This window comes from Arachis duranensis, chromosome 9, assembly GCF_000817695.3.
Source record: "Arachis duranensis cultivar V14167 chromosome 9, aradu.V14167.gnm2.J7QH, whole genome shotgun sequence".
In the NCBI taxonomy this organism is placed as follows: Eukaryota; Viridiplantae; Streptophyta; class Magnoliopsida; order Fabales; family Fabaceae; genus Arachis; species Arachis duranensis.
The window spans coordinates 11064181-11077062 of NC_029780.3; the positions used below are offsets into that span (position 1 = coordinate 11064181).

The window sequence follows — 12882 nt, forward strand, 5'->3', positions numbered from 1 at the left end:
CTTGGAGGATTCACAGTCCCACACAGCCTCTCTGATCTCTTCGCCCGACGGCATCACTTCTAAGGCCATAGCATCTTCCTCACCTATTTGTGCCACCAGACCATCTCTGAAACCCACAGTAGGAGAGTCTTCCTGATTGTATAAATCCTTATAAAACTCTCTGATAGCAACCTTTATTCTAGCCTGATTCCGAACCAGCCTGCCATTAATAACCAGAGTATCAATCCTATTGTTCCGCCTTCTTGCTGAAGCTATATTGTGGAAATATCTTGTATTCCTGTCCATATCATTCACATGCCTAGATCGCGACATCTGCTTCCAGTGTACTTCTTTCCTCACATACCATCGCTCACAACACTTAACCAACGCCTTTCTTCTAGCCTCCAATGTTCCATCATATACTCCATTGCTGACCATATCATCAATCCTCTTGATCTCTTCCTCAAACTTTGTAATCTTCTTGTCCATGTCACCAAAATTTGCCTTATGCCATCTTCTCAGTGGTTCTGTCAGCCCCTTCAATTTATCTGTGAACTGCAGCTCTCCCAGTGCTCTCCACTCCTCCTTTACCATCCTGAGAAATCCCTCATGCGTAAACCATGAATCAAGACTCCGGAACGGCCTGGGACCTCCTCTCAGCTTCCTACCCTCCACTATTAGTGGGCAGTGATCTGACAAACCCCTTGGTCCCCCTCGCAAATGTGCCTCTGGGAACTCTTCTAGCCACTCTAAGCTGACCAGAACTCTATCTATGCGACTGCAAGAATGCCCGCGAAACCATGTAAACTTCCGATCGGTGAGCGGTAAATCCACTAAGATATTTTGGTCTTTCTGTCGAAGTTTTCGTTAATAGAAGGAGTATAATCTCAACCCGCCCCTAATCATCACCAATATCTACTACCATTCTCTACATTCTCTCTTTCTGCTTTTTATCATTTTTGGCCACCATCATCACCAACATTTTGTTTTCGCTGCACTATTCCACTGCCATTATTCTTCTTCTTTTTGACCGAACTAAAACCATGAAGCCATATTTCTCCTCCTATATCTCTGTTCACCATTAGCAATTTCATGCCACTACGGCTACTCTCTCTCCCTTTTTCTTCTTTTTATCCTCACAATCCCTCTCTCACTAGCTTGTCCTTGTCTCTATTTGGTTTTGGGTTAACACTCAAATTCATCCCTGAAAGATCACGCGATCTTCATTTTCGTTCCCGAATGATTTTTTTAATCAAATTAGTCCCTGAAAGATAAACTGTAAGTAAAATTAGTCCTTCCGTCAGTTGGATGATGACGTGTCAGTTAAGTGCCACGTGACATGATGACGTGACACGTGGCATCACGTGTCACTTGACATGTAAAAAATTTTTTTATTAGTCAAAATAGTCCTTGAAAGTCTAAACGTAAGTCTTTTTCATCCCTCAAATTTTAAAAATTAGTCAAACTAGTCCTTATATAATTTTTTTATTTTTTCTTCAGAATATTAAATTTGAAATATTTTTTTATACTACTAATTTTAATAGAAATGTAATTGACAAACAAAACATTAGTAATTGTATCTTTTCTTCTTAAAAATTTTTTCAATAAAATTATCTCTCTCCTTTAATTCTTCTCAAAATCTCTCTTATTCTTTTCTATTCTAAAACATTTTTCTTACATTATTGCATTTTGCTGGAATATATAGATATACTCAAAATTGAAATGTATGTATTTATTAACCTAAACAAAATTATATGCTCAAAATCAAAATTTATGTATGTTAACCTAAACAAAGTTATACCACTATTTTTTTCTACTTCATCTTTTTTTTTTCCATTACGGTAACATATAGGATGTAATGGTAGTGATACTTAGAGTCAAAATTCAAGAAGATCCACAAATTTTACTTCAATTCCTATATAAACCGGTAGTGATAAACCAGTTTTTCAATTATTCAGTTTTACTATATACATTAAATAATAATAAAAATCATAATTTTAAAAAATTTAAAAGATTTAAAATTTAAAATAATTACTATATTATTTAGTGAGATTTAAATCAATATTATAAAAAAATTATATAAGGACTAGATTAACTAATTTTTAAAATTTGAGGGATGAAAATGACTTACGTCTAGACTTTCAAGGACTATTTTGACTAATAAAAAACTTTTTTACATGTCAATTGACACGTGTCACTGACCTGCCACGTGGCGTGTCACGTCATCATGCCACGTGGCACTTAACGTGACACATCATCATCCAACTGACGGAAGGACTAATTTGACTTACAATTTATCTTTCAGGGACTAATTTGATTAAAAAATTCATTCGGGGACGAAAATGAAGATCGCGTGATCTTTTAGAGACAAATTTGAGCATTAACCCATTTGGTTTCACACTGAATTCCAAATCTGCATTCCAAGTAGAAAACTTTACATCGAACAAAATTACAACACCAACGCACCCATAATCACCAAATCACTCTTTCACATAAAAATCGATTCTTTAAATAAATATCTATACTCAATCATCAAAATCTAAAAAAGGACAGCTCGTAAGATCATATCCCAAACCAAATTCAAGTATTTAAATAGATAAAACTAATCAATTGAAAAGAGGTGACAATGGATTGATACAGTGATAACAGAAAATGGTAGTAGATGTTAGTGATGATGGTGGCAAAAAATAATATTGAGGAGAGTTGGCCTAGTGGTATTCTGGTTCGCATAGAAGAGGAGAGGATAGGGATGGCAAAACTTCCCAAGACGCGGGATTCTTGCGGAGACTGCTCCGAATGAGGATCCGACTGTGAGAAATTTTCTCCGCGGGGATAGGAATGGGGAATAAAATTCTCCTGAGACAGGTGCGGGACCCGAGTGGGGATCCCTGCCCCATCCCCACTAATTCCCGAAATTCATAAATTTACTGAATTGTTCTTAATAGTTTATTTCTCATATATGTTATTTAGTCTTTTCACATACATATGTATATATATAAAAACTCAAAACTCCTAATTCACATTTGCATAACCCTTCTTCAATTCAGAGATCCCTAATGCTGTCCATACTCCATCCAACCTCTCTACAGCCACCCTTTCACCACTCTCCCTTTTCACCGCATCGTCACACCTCACCGTGCCATCACCCTTACCGCGTCGTGCTCTCTATTTGCGGTGTTCCTTTCCGTAACTCTGCCGTCGTGTCCATTCTCCTCTCTGTTGCCGCGTCTCCCACCTCGTCCACTGCTCTATCTTCTGGCTTGCTGTTGCGTCCCTCCACTGCGTCATTTCAAAAGAAGCCACCATCTTGTCCTTTAGACTTTTTGTATTAAAATCTTTCTATTTTTGTATAAGATGGATACTTGCAACTCTATTCATATGTAAATTAATAATTAGTTAGAAATATCAGATAGATGGGGAATGGAGTCTCCACGGAGAATGGGACCCTATGGAGAATGGGAATGGGAACAATATTTTCTCACGGCGGAGAACGGAGACGGAAACAGGGAGCAAATCTGGGAACGGGGATAGGAAGTAGGGAGGCATCTCCCACCTCCGCCCTGTCCCGTTGACATCCCTAGAAGAGGAAAAAAAAGAAGAGGTAATTTATCCATTAAATTATTGACTTAACAGTCCACGTAGGTAAGATCCATTAACTCTGGATAAAGACATTAATAGAAAAAGCAAAATATCTCACGGAATTAATTATTAGTGGTCGCGATAAGACTATACTTTTATTTTGTTAAGAGACGGAAAGAAATTTCATAAATTTATTAGGGGTCGGGTTTGAGGTTTCACTCAAAATTATAAATATATAAAAAGGGAAATTAAAACAATATGGTTACTTGGTTTTATGAGCAGAAGAATGATATGAACAGAAATTTAGACTCTGATATTGTATAAAATCTAAAATTATTTATAGCGCGTAGAGAAGCAAAATAATTTGCATAGCAAAATTTCTGAACTACAAATAAAGTTTAGTACTTTATGTACACTTACTCCCTGCATACTAAATCACTAATTCCCCTACACCTTTCAACTTCACTACAATTAAACTCAACTGTCTTGAAACATTTCCAACAAAAATATTCAAAAAAATCTTGCAAATCATTAAAAGGATACGAAATCACATGAATTAACCAATAATTTTTCACATTTTTTTTATTTGTCACTCCCAACATTTGGTATATTCATAATACAATGTATCTGAAAATTAATTCTTTGTATCCAGATACATGAATCATGATATACCAAAATGTTACCGTGACAGATAAAAACAAATGGAAGAAGCTAAGACGATGGAGATCTTGAAAAGAAATGTCAAATCCTATTTGTTCTGTGTAGGATTTGGGACACTTGATGGTGCTTTCCTCAAACCTTGATCCACAGCTTTCTTGGTCTGTTTATTCTTGCTTCCACCACTAATAATTAGTTTACCTTTGACTTTGTTGGAAACAGAATCAAGTGATGAAGATAGCAATAACTTCCTTGACAGAGTTGGAGAGGTTTGTGATTGTTCATGTCCGGAACAATAAGAAATAGAGGAGAACAAAAGAAGGTGAACAATAATAATGAAGATCAAAATAGAAGCTAGAACTCTCCACTTGATGATGATCTTCATGAGAAATTTGAGAATGTTTTTCAATAACAAATTGGTAAAGATGCTAGGTACTAATAATTTTGAAGATGGATCAGGTTTATATATATAGATATATGAAAAGGCATGAGTGTACCTTCTCCACGTGGTTCACCATGCTTTTTTCTATATAATACATGAATGCAATGTCCTATGGGGAATAAAAAGACAAATTAGCTGCTTATGCAACAAGGTTTTTGAGTTCTGATATTAATAACCACTCTGGATGCAGGGATTACTTAATTGGAAGATGTTAGTTTCTAGTTTTCAGTTAATAATACTATTGGAAAATACTACCAGGATTTTAGGCTGCGTTTGTTTACAGAGATAGGACACTAAGATACGGACATAAGATATAAAATCGTGTTTGGCAGAAGAGACATGGATAGAAACAATGTGTCTAGAGACACTGAATTAGTGTATTTTGTGTTCATCCTAATAGGAAGGAAGGACAAGGAGACACTAACAAGAGACACAACTTATTTTTTATTTTTTCTTTCATTATTCTTGTTAATTTTTTATAATTATATTTTTATTGTTATATTTCTCATCTCAAATTTTTTGAATGAAAAGAAAAATAAGAATAAATTGAATTTTCATAATTTATTCTAGTTTATCATCAAACAGAATATAAAAACACAAAATTTTGTGTTTCTGTCTATCAATGTCTTATCCTATTCTTAGTATTTTGTCATGTCTTATTCTTTAAAACAAACGCAGGATGTGATAATTGCCATTATTTTTTTTATAGACAATGGAGCATAAAGCTCACGAAAAAGGAAACTAAACAGAAATTATGTTAGAAAATGCGATTCCAATAAAATCTACATAAAAACTTAAAAAAAATTACACGAGGAAATAGAAAAAAAATAACATTTCGGCTGAAATTCATGTTCTTGTTATTATTAGGTTTTGAATAAAAATACAACTATCGTGATTTTTGACAACGATTCTAATTATGTTTATTATATTGAGAGTGTAATTTTTTGCATATATGCAACTGACAATCAATTCTTTTAATTTTTTTCTTAGTTAATGTCGTAAAATATAATCTCTTAAAAATATTAATAATGACTACAAATTACAAATCTTGCTGGTTTCTAATACTTTTCTTCTTTAAATAAAATCGAAAAAAAATCATATGAAAGAAGATATTACGTAAATTGAATAAACTATACTTAATAAGTTTGATAGTAAGTCAATATCCCTTAATTTGTTATATGTTATCAACAGTTGATGCGTGATATATTATTAAGTATAATTTTATTTGAATTATTAAGAAAAATTTGATTTAATTCTATAAATTAAGAAGTATTTGATATTGTCAATTTCAAAAAAATTTAATTTATTGATAATGTTAGGAAGGTAAAATAAATAGTTTAAATTTATTTTATTTAATATTTATAAATTATAATAATAATTAATAAATATTAAATAAGATAAATTTAAGTTATTTTAACTATTTTTTATTTTCTTTCAAAAATTATTGTTAATTTATTTGAAGGGAAGGATTTAGGGACGGTACTTATTCCTTGAATTCAAAGCTCTTTTACCAAGTTGGATCAGGGATCATGTGGAGCATAATTGACTAATGCTGATTACATGATGACTATAATGAAATCTTCAAGTCATTAAACTATGGAGGATTCATGTGATAACACATGTGTATTTGAACTAATCGCCTTCTAAATCCACATGTTCACATCTTTGCCAATATACCCATCAAGAGGTGTAAACACCTTTTCCTTGGGGGATACAAGTTTAACCAACTTAATTAGTTTAGTCAATTCACCCTTTTATTTATAGACCTGTTTTTTTATAGACAAAAGAACAAATTTTTCAAATAAAAGAATCAATTTTTTATATATTTTAAAAAACAAAAGTGTTTCATGTAAAATTAAAATTAAAATTAATCACCAAATTAATTATTATGTAAGTGTTTCATCTATTTAAATAAATATTGGAGATTCGAATCTTATTTTGTGCATGCAACAATTTATTGGCCAACAACAAACTCTTAATGAAGTTCAGATCTATTATTGTAGAATAATGAAACTTACAAAAGATGAATAATCAAACTTATTTATAATAATATAATAAATTTTTTATAAGACATAAAATATGTATTTCTATATATAGTAACTAATTAATAGTTGATTTTTTTGTGTACATATAACATAATAGTTATAAATAATGTTATACATCTAACTATTTAAGTCTTTTTATAAACTAAATCTAACCAAATTAAATAATAAGACTTAGAATAATGCTATTTATAACTGATTTTTGTTGATGTTAAATCAACTTAGTTAAACTTAGTTAACAAAAATACTTTTTTTTTTACCGAAAATAAAGAGACTCGAATCCGCAATCTCTTAGATAAATATAAGAAAATTATACAATTTGAGTTATAACTTATTAGCAGTTAACAAAAATATTTAAATTTATAGTATTATTCAATTGTTATACAAATTCTATATAAAGTTACTAGAATTCCAAATAAAAAGTGAGAAAGAGTTAGTTTTCAACTTATTTTAGCCCGGGAAAAAAAAATCTAGTGTACAACTACCTTTAAAAAATAAGAAACAAACACAGTTAGTTGGTATTTATCAATTATATTTTGTATATATTAAAATTTGTCACTAATATAAAATATATATTAAAAATAAGTTAAATAATATATGTATTTATATATAAATATATAATTATTAATTTTAATAACTAATTTTAATTTAGAGATACCATTTTTGGTACTTATATTTAGCTTTCTTGATCATGGCTAATCATTTCCGTTTTGTCATCTTTCACCACTTTCAAACTGCTTCTATATTTTGAGTATATAATCATGTGGAAACCTCTTGCAAATTAACTTTATAAGATGTTGCTCAATAAACTAAACTAGAGCTATATATTGTTGCAATTTTTAAACCCAACTATGCTTAGCTGGCTTGTCAGACCCATATGAAAATACTGTTGCTCCATGGACAATTTATAGCTGCAATTTTTAAACCCTCAATTTTTGTTTCTCTTCTGTAATCAAGATTCTTCTTGTTTTGCCAAGATTGGAAGAGTAGTATATAAACTAGAAATACATCTCCATGGAAGATTTTTATTCTAGCTCGCTCACATGACAAACCCCACCAGTTCTAAACCATATTGAGGATCAATAATAATTTATACGGACTGTAGCATAAATAAACACCAAACTTAGAAGCTAGTTTTGACTTCCTAGTTCCTTGTTCCTACTACACAAAAGTTGAATGTATATCACATTCATGTCTTATTGGTTAAAGAGATAAATACCAAATCAGTATTCAAAAGATTTTGACGCTAATAAAATGGTACTTAATTTTTGTTATTGACAAAATAATATCTAAAACATTTTAAAACTTGACAAAATCACACATCTATAAAAAGATGACGTCACAGTGAACGAAAAACGCTGATGTAGCTGTCATAGGAAAACTTCGATGATGTCAGAGAACTTCGACAACGTTTTCGACTCTTCTTCTTCTTTGCTATGGCGGAAGGAAATGTAGCGGCAAGGTGCTGCAGCGGCGAGGTGCTGCCATGGCGGAGGGCACGGAAAAGACGCAACAATATGTTGAAGAAGAAGAAGCGGCAAACACAAGAACGTGACGAGGTACTTTCATAATGGAAGAGAATGCGAAAGGGACGCAACTGCATGTTGAAAAAGAAGCGGCAAACACGAAAAACGTGGCAAGGTGTAGCGGTATGCCATGGCAGTCTTTTTCTTCAGTTGCCATGGCGAAAGGACACACAGCGGTGTATTAAAGAAGTAGAAGCAACGAACACGAAGAAGAACGGAAATGTCGCCAGAGTTCTCTATCATTATTAGAGCTCTCTTCTAACGGCCCCATCAGCATTTTTTGTTCACTGTAACATCATTCTTTGATGGTTAGTTGGATAATTTTGTCAAATTTAAAAATTTTTTTAGGAATTATTTTGTTAATAATAAAAATCAGATACTATTTTATCAGCGCTAAAATCGTTTGAGTACCAATTTAATATTTACCTCTTTGAATAAATTACAATGAACACTCTTGAAATTTGGTAATATTATGTTTGGTATTTCTTGATTTTTATAAATATACTAGTTTCTTCTAACTTTAAGTGATAACAATTAATATATTTGTATTCAACACACTGATCTGCTATATATTTTGTTACGGATTTAATTTGAATATATTAATAATTTATTATATATCGCTGATTTTACAACTAAAATGTGTCATATGTCATTTTTTCATTGCAATTAAAATCAAATTTTTTTCCCAAAATTAAAGAATTTTCCTCTCTTCCTTTCTAATTTTACAACCAAAATGTATCGCATGTCACTCTCTCATTGTAATTGAAATTAAGTCTTTTCCTCCAAAATTAAAGAATTCTTCCATTCTCCTTACTAATTTTACAACCAAAATATGCCACATGTCACTTCCTCATTACAATTGAAATCAAATCTTTCCCTCTAAAATTAAAGAGTTCTCCCATCCTCCCTCTTTCTTAGCTTTCTCTATTTCTTTCATTCATTCAACCACTCTATCTATTTTATATATCATTATCAATATCAATGATGTGCCACATGTCACTTCCTCATTATAATTGAAATCAAATCTTTCCCTCTAAAATTAAAGAGTTCTCCCCTCCTCTCTCTTCCTTAGCTTTCTCTATTTCTTTCATTCCTTCAACCACTCTATCTATTTTATATATCATTATCAATATCAATGACTAATTACTAATTTGACAATCAAAATGTGCAATATGACATTCTTTAATTGTATTAAAATTAAAATTAAAATATTAAAATTGAAATTGAAATATACTTATATTATAGGGCAAAAAACCCTAATAAGCCAAGGCAAGTTTCGAATTACGTAAATAAGCCAAAAGCAAAATCGTTTCAGCAATGAGCTAAGGCCTATTTTAATGTAATTCGAACCAGCTTGGTTCGAACTACATTCCTTAATAAATCGAACCAGTGTAGTCCGAATTAGGATGAGAAAATGTTGAACGTAATTCGAACCAATGTGGTTCGAACTCAAATTGCACATAATTCGAACAAGGGTAGTTCGAATTACACCTACGATAGCTAACCATGTAATTCGAACCAACCTGGTTCGAATTACCCTTCTCGTGGCTTCATTAGTAATTCGAACCTACCTGGTTCGAATTACTCAAGATTCGGCTATATAAGGAGTTCGAATCAGCCTTATTCAAACCATTCCTCCTTTTCCCTACCCCACCAAATCCCAGAGAAAATGACCCAGATTCTCTCCGACGAAGACCTGAACGGAATACTCTGCTGATGGCGGACGATCCGGCACGGTTATATGGCTCGGACGGAGTTGCTCATATAGCCGGGGTCATCAACGACGAGGTTAGTACAGAAATAACTTCGTGCTAGCGGTATATGTGACTTAGTGGTTTTGCATTTTGTAAACCCCGCTAAAATCGGTAAATTATTAGTTAATAAATTGAATTTTAATTAGGAAAGCTAAAAATACAAAACTAATATCAAAATAGGATAGAGCTCGTCGAAACGAAAATTTTGATACCAATTTCGAAAATTTGGTCCAAAAACGGACCGGAAGGGCCAAACCGGTTGAACCGGGGCCCAAACCGGACCCGTGGGTCCAACCGGACCCAAACACTTAAATGAGGCCGCAGCTCTTTTCTTCCTCACAAGCTGCTGCGACGCCATTACAGCAAGGGAGGGAGAGGAAATTCACAAACCCTCACCATTCCTTCCAACTACCATAACTTCCTCATCCAGGCTCCGATCGTCGCACCGTTTGCGGCCACGTGTCGGGCTCGTCGAGCTCTTCAATTATATCCAAACAAAATAGTAAGTGAATCACTTTTTCCTAACTCCATTTCTGCTGGTATATGAATTTTGGGTTTAAGGTTTGAGAAACTCAATTCCTTTATGATTTTTATGTTTTAGGGGTCCACTAGACTTGATTTCTTGTGGGTATTGCCCAAGGATCAGTGGGTAAAGGTAAGAGATCTCAAACCCTAATAAAATTTCTGAATTTAGGCATTTGGGTATTGAGTTGTTATGTTTGGATGTGTTAATTGTGGTTTAGGTAGTGTGTATGTGAATGTTGATGCTTGTTGGAGGCTTGTTGGTGATCAAGCTTAGTTTGGGGCTATTTGTTTGAATTTGGAGGGATCAAGCTTAGTTTGGGGCTATTTGATTGAGTTTGGAGGGGCTGTAATTTTGAGTTGTGAGGCTGCCTTGGGTGAACTAAGTGATCGGCCAAGGTATGGTTTAAGTTTCGCACGTTTAATATTTACGGTGTTGTGAAAACTTAGGTTAGAAGAACCATAGGATAAGCTGAATTGTTAATGGCATTTAATGAGTAGCTTGGTATTGTTGTTAGTATAATTTTTGGTGAACATATATTGGGAATAGGAGGCCTTGAGGTTATTAATTTTATGCCCTTGGACTTGCTTATGATGGATTGTGTTGGTGTTGGTATAGATTGATGATTATGGTTGATGTTTGTTCTTGAAAAGTTGTTATGTGAATTGATGGTTTAATGCATGTATGAGAGTTGATGATGGCATTAATGGATTGGTAATATGTTGATGGAATATTGTGTGTGAAAGGTTGATATTGCATAAGTGGAATGGTAATTGTGAAGTGTTGTTCATATATATTCACATATGATTTATGCTAAACGCAATCTAAGATTATGGCTTATTGGATTGGTTAAAAATAGCTTGAAATGGCTGTTGATGAGGTAGAAATGGAGGTGTTAGCAAATGTATGTGTTATAGGTAAGGAATTGTGAATGTGGTGAAAATGAGGTTTTGAAAGTGCTTTTGTAAAAATGATTTTGGGTGAACTTTGAAGGTCCATAATTTATTCCACAAATTCTTGTTTGAGTTGTGATTTGTTGCAAATAATAGATGGTTTTAAAACCTTTTGATTGATATCAACTTTGTGGAAAATGGAAATTTGTGGAGAAAGTTATGGACGTTGCAAGTTTAGTGTTTAAATCTGAGTTCAAGGTGACCAAACCGGTTTTGACTATTTTTAAACCAATTTTCCATTTCTAAACCTCTATTTTCTTCCCTTTAAGGCTTAAACTATGATTCTAGGTCCAGTAGATAAAAGAAGCTAGGAAAACAAAATAACTTGAAGGTGAAGAAAGTTGTAAATAGTGGCTTTTATGAAGAAAATAAGGATGTTAATGAAGTTTAATGTTAAAGTTTGATACTTGATGATGTATTGATGATAATTGCCATGGCTTATGAATAATGATATCTGAGATACGAGTTTTCCTGAGTAAGAACCGTGGCTCGCCACCACGTGTTCCAGGTTGAATCTCGATACTCTGTTGACCCTACGTCGTAAGGGTGACCGGGCACGTATAAATTTCCGGGTATAGATAGCCCCCATTGAGTGATTATATGATGATTGAATGTGAACTCTATGCATAGACTCTTGGGGATGCGCGATGGGGGACAGTCTAAGGTTTTCGGACTTGTCGGATTGGCTGAATAACCGACAGATGGGCCCCATCAGCCGTAGGACAGGCATGCATCATATGCATTTGTTTGTATTGATTGCTATGCATTTCCTGGGTATGCCTAATTGATATATATTACCTTCTATTTGTTATACTTGCTATTTGTACTATTTGATCATTACTTGTGCGTGAGGTTGTTTGGTTGCTTGTTTCTGTTGCATTCTGAATGATGAAAGGATGGAGGAAACGGAGGAAATGGTTTGTTGTTAGGTTAAGTTTGAACTTGAGTAAGTTAGACAGATTTAGAATACCTACCCCTGTTTATGGCTTCTGTTTAGTACTTAAGTTGGATAATTGAATAACAGAGTTCCAGGATTGCCTATGGCATTCTCAGGACCGTATTTCTTATACGTGTGGCACTTTTACCATGCTGAGAACCTCCGGTTCTCATTCCATATTGTATTGTTGTTTTTCAGATGCAGGTCGAGAGGCTCCTCGCTAGGCGTCTGGATTCTGGAAAGCGAAGTAGTCCTTGGGTGTATTTTGGTTTCTATTTGTATATATGTATATGTGTGTAGCTTACTCTCCAAGTAACTTATGTATGCTACTCTTCTTAGAGGTTGAGGGAGAGATAGGAGTTTACTTTGGTATTTTGGTATATTTTGGGGACACTTATGTATGTTTATATGTATATATGTATCCTCCGGCCAGCCTTAGCTTCGCAGGCTGAGTCAGAGGCTAGTTATGCTGTTCCTTGGCTTTTCTTTA

The 12882-nt window shown here is 33.4% G+C and overlaps 1 long non-coding RNA gene across 3 annotated transcripts; it reads left to right on the forward strand.

The window, feature by feature from the left end:
• Positions 1 to 10258: 10258 nt before the first annotated feature.
• On the forward strand, positions 10259 to 12882 carry LOC107464595 (uncharacterized). Of its 3 annotated transcripts, none has more exons than XR_008002537.1 (3): positions 10259 to 10481; positions 10581 to 10634; positions 12591 to 12882. It is a non-coding gene; the product is annotated as an uncharacterized LOC107464595 (long non-coding RNA). The 3 variants fall into 3 exon arrangements; XR_002367096.2 differs by lacking the exon at positions 12591 to 12882 and adding an exon at positions 10723 to 10795; XR_002367095.2 differs by lacking the exons at positions 10259 to 10481; positions 10581 to 10634 and adding an exon at positions 10807 to 10900.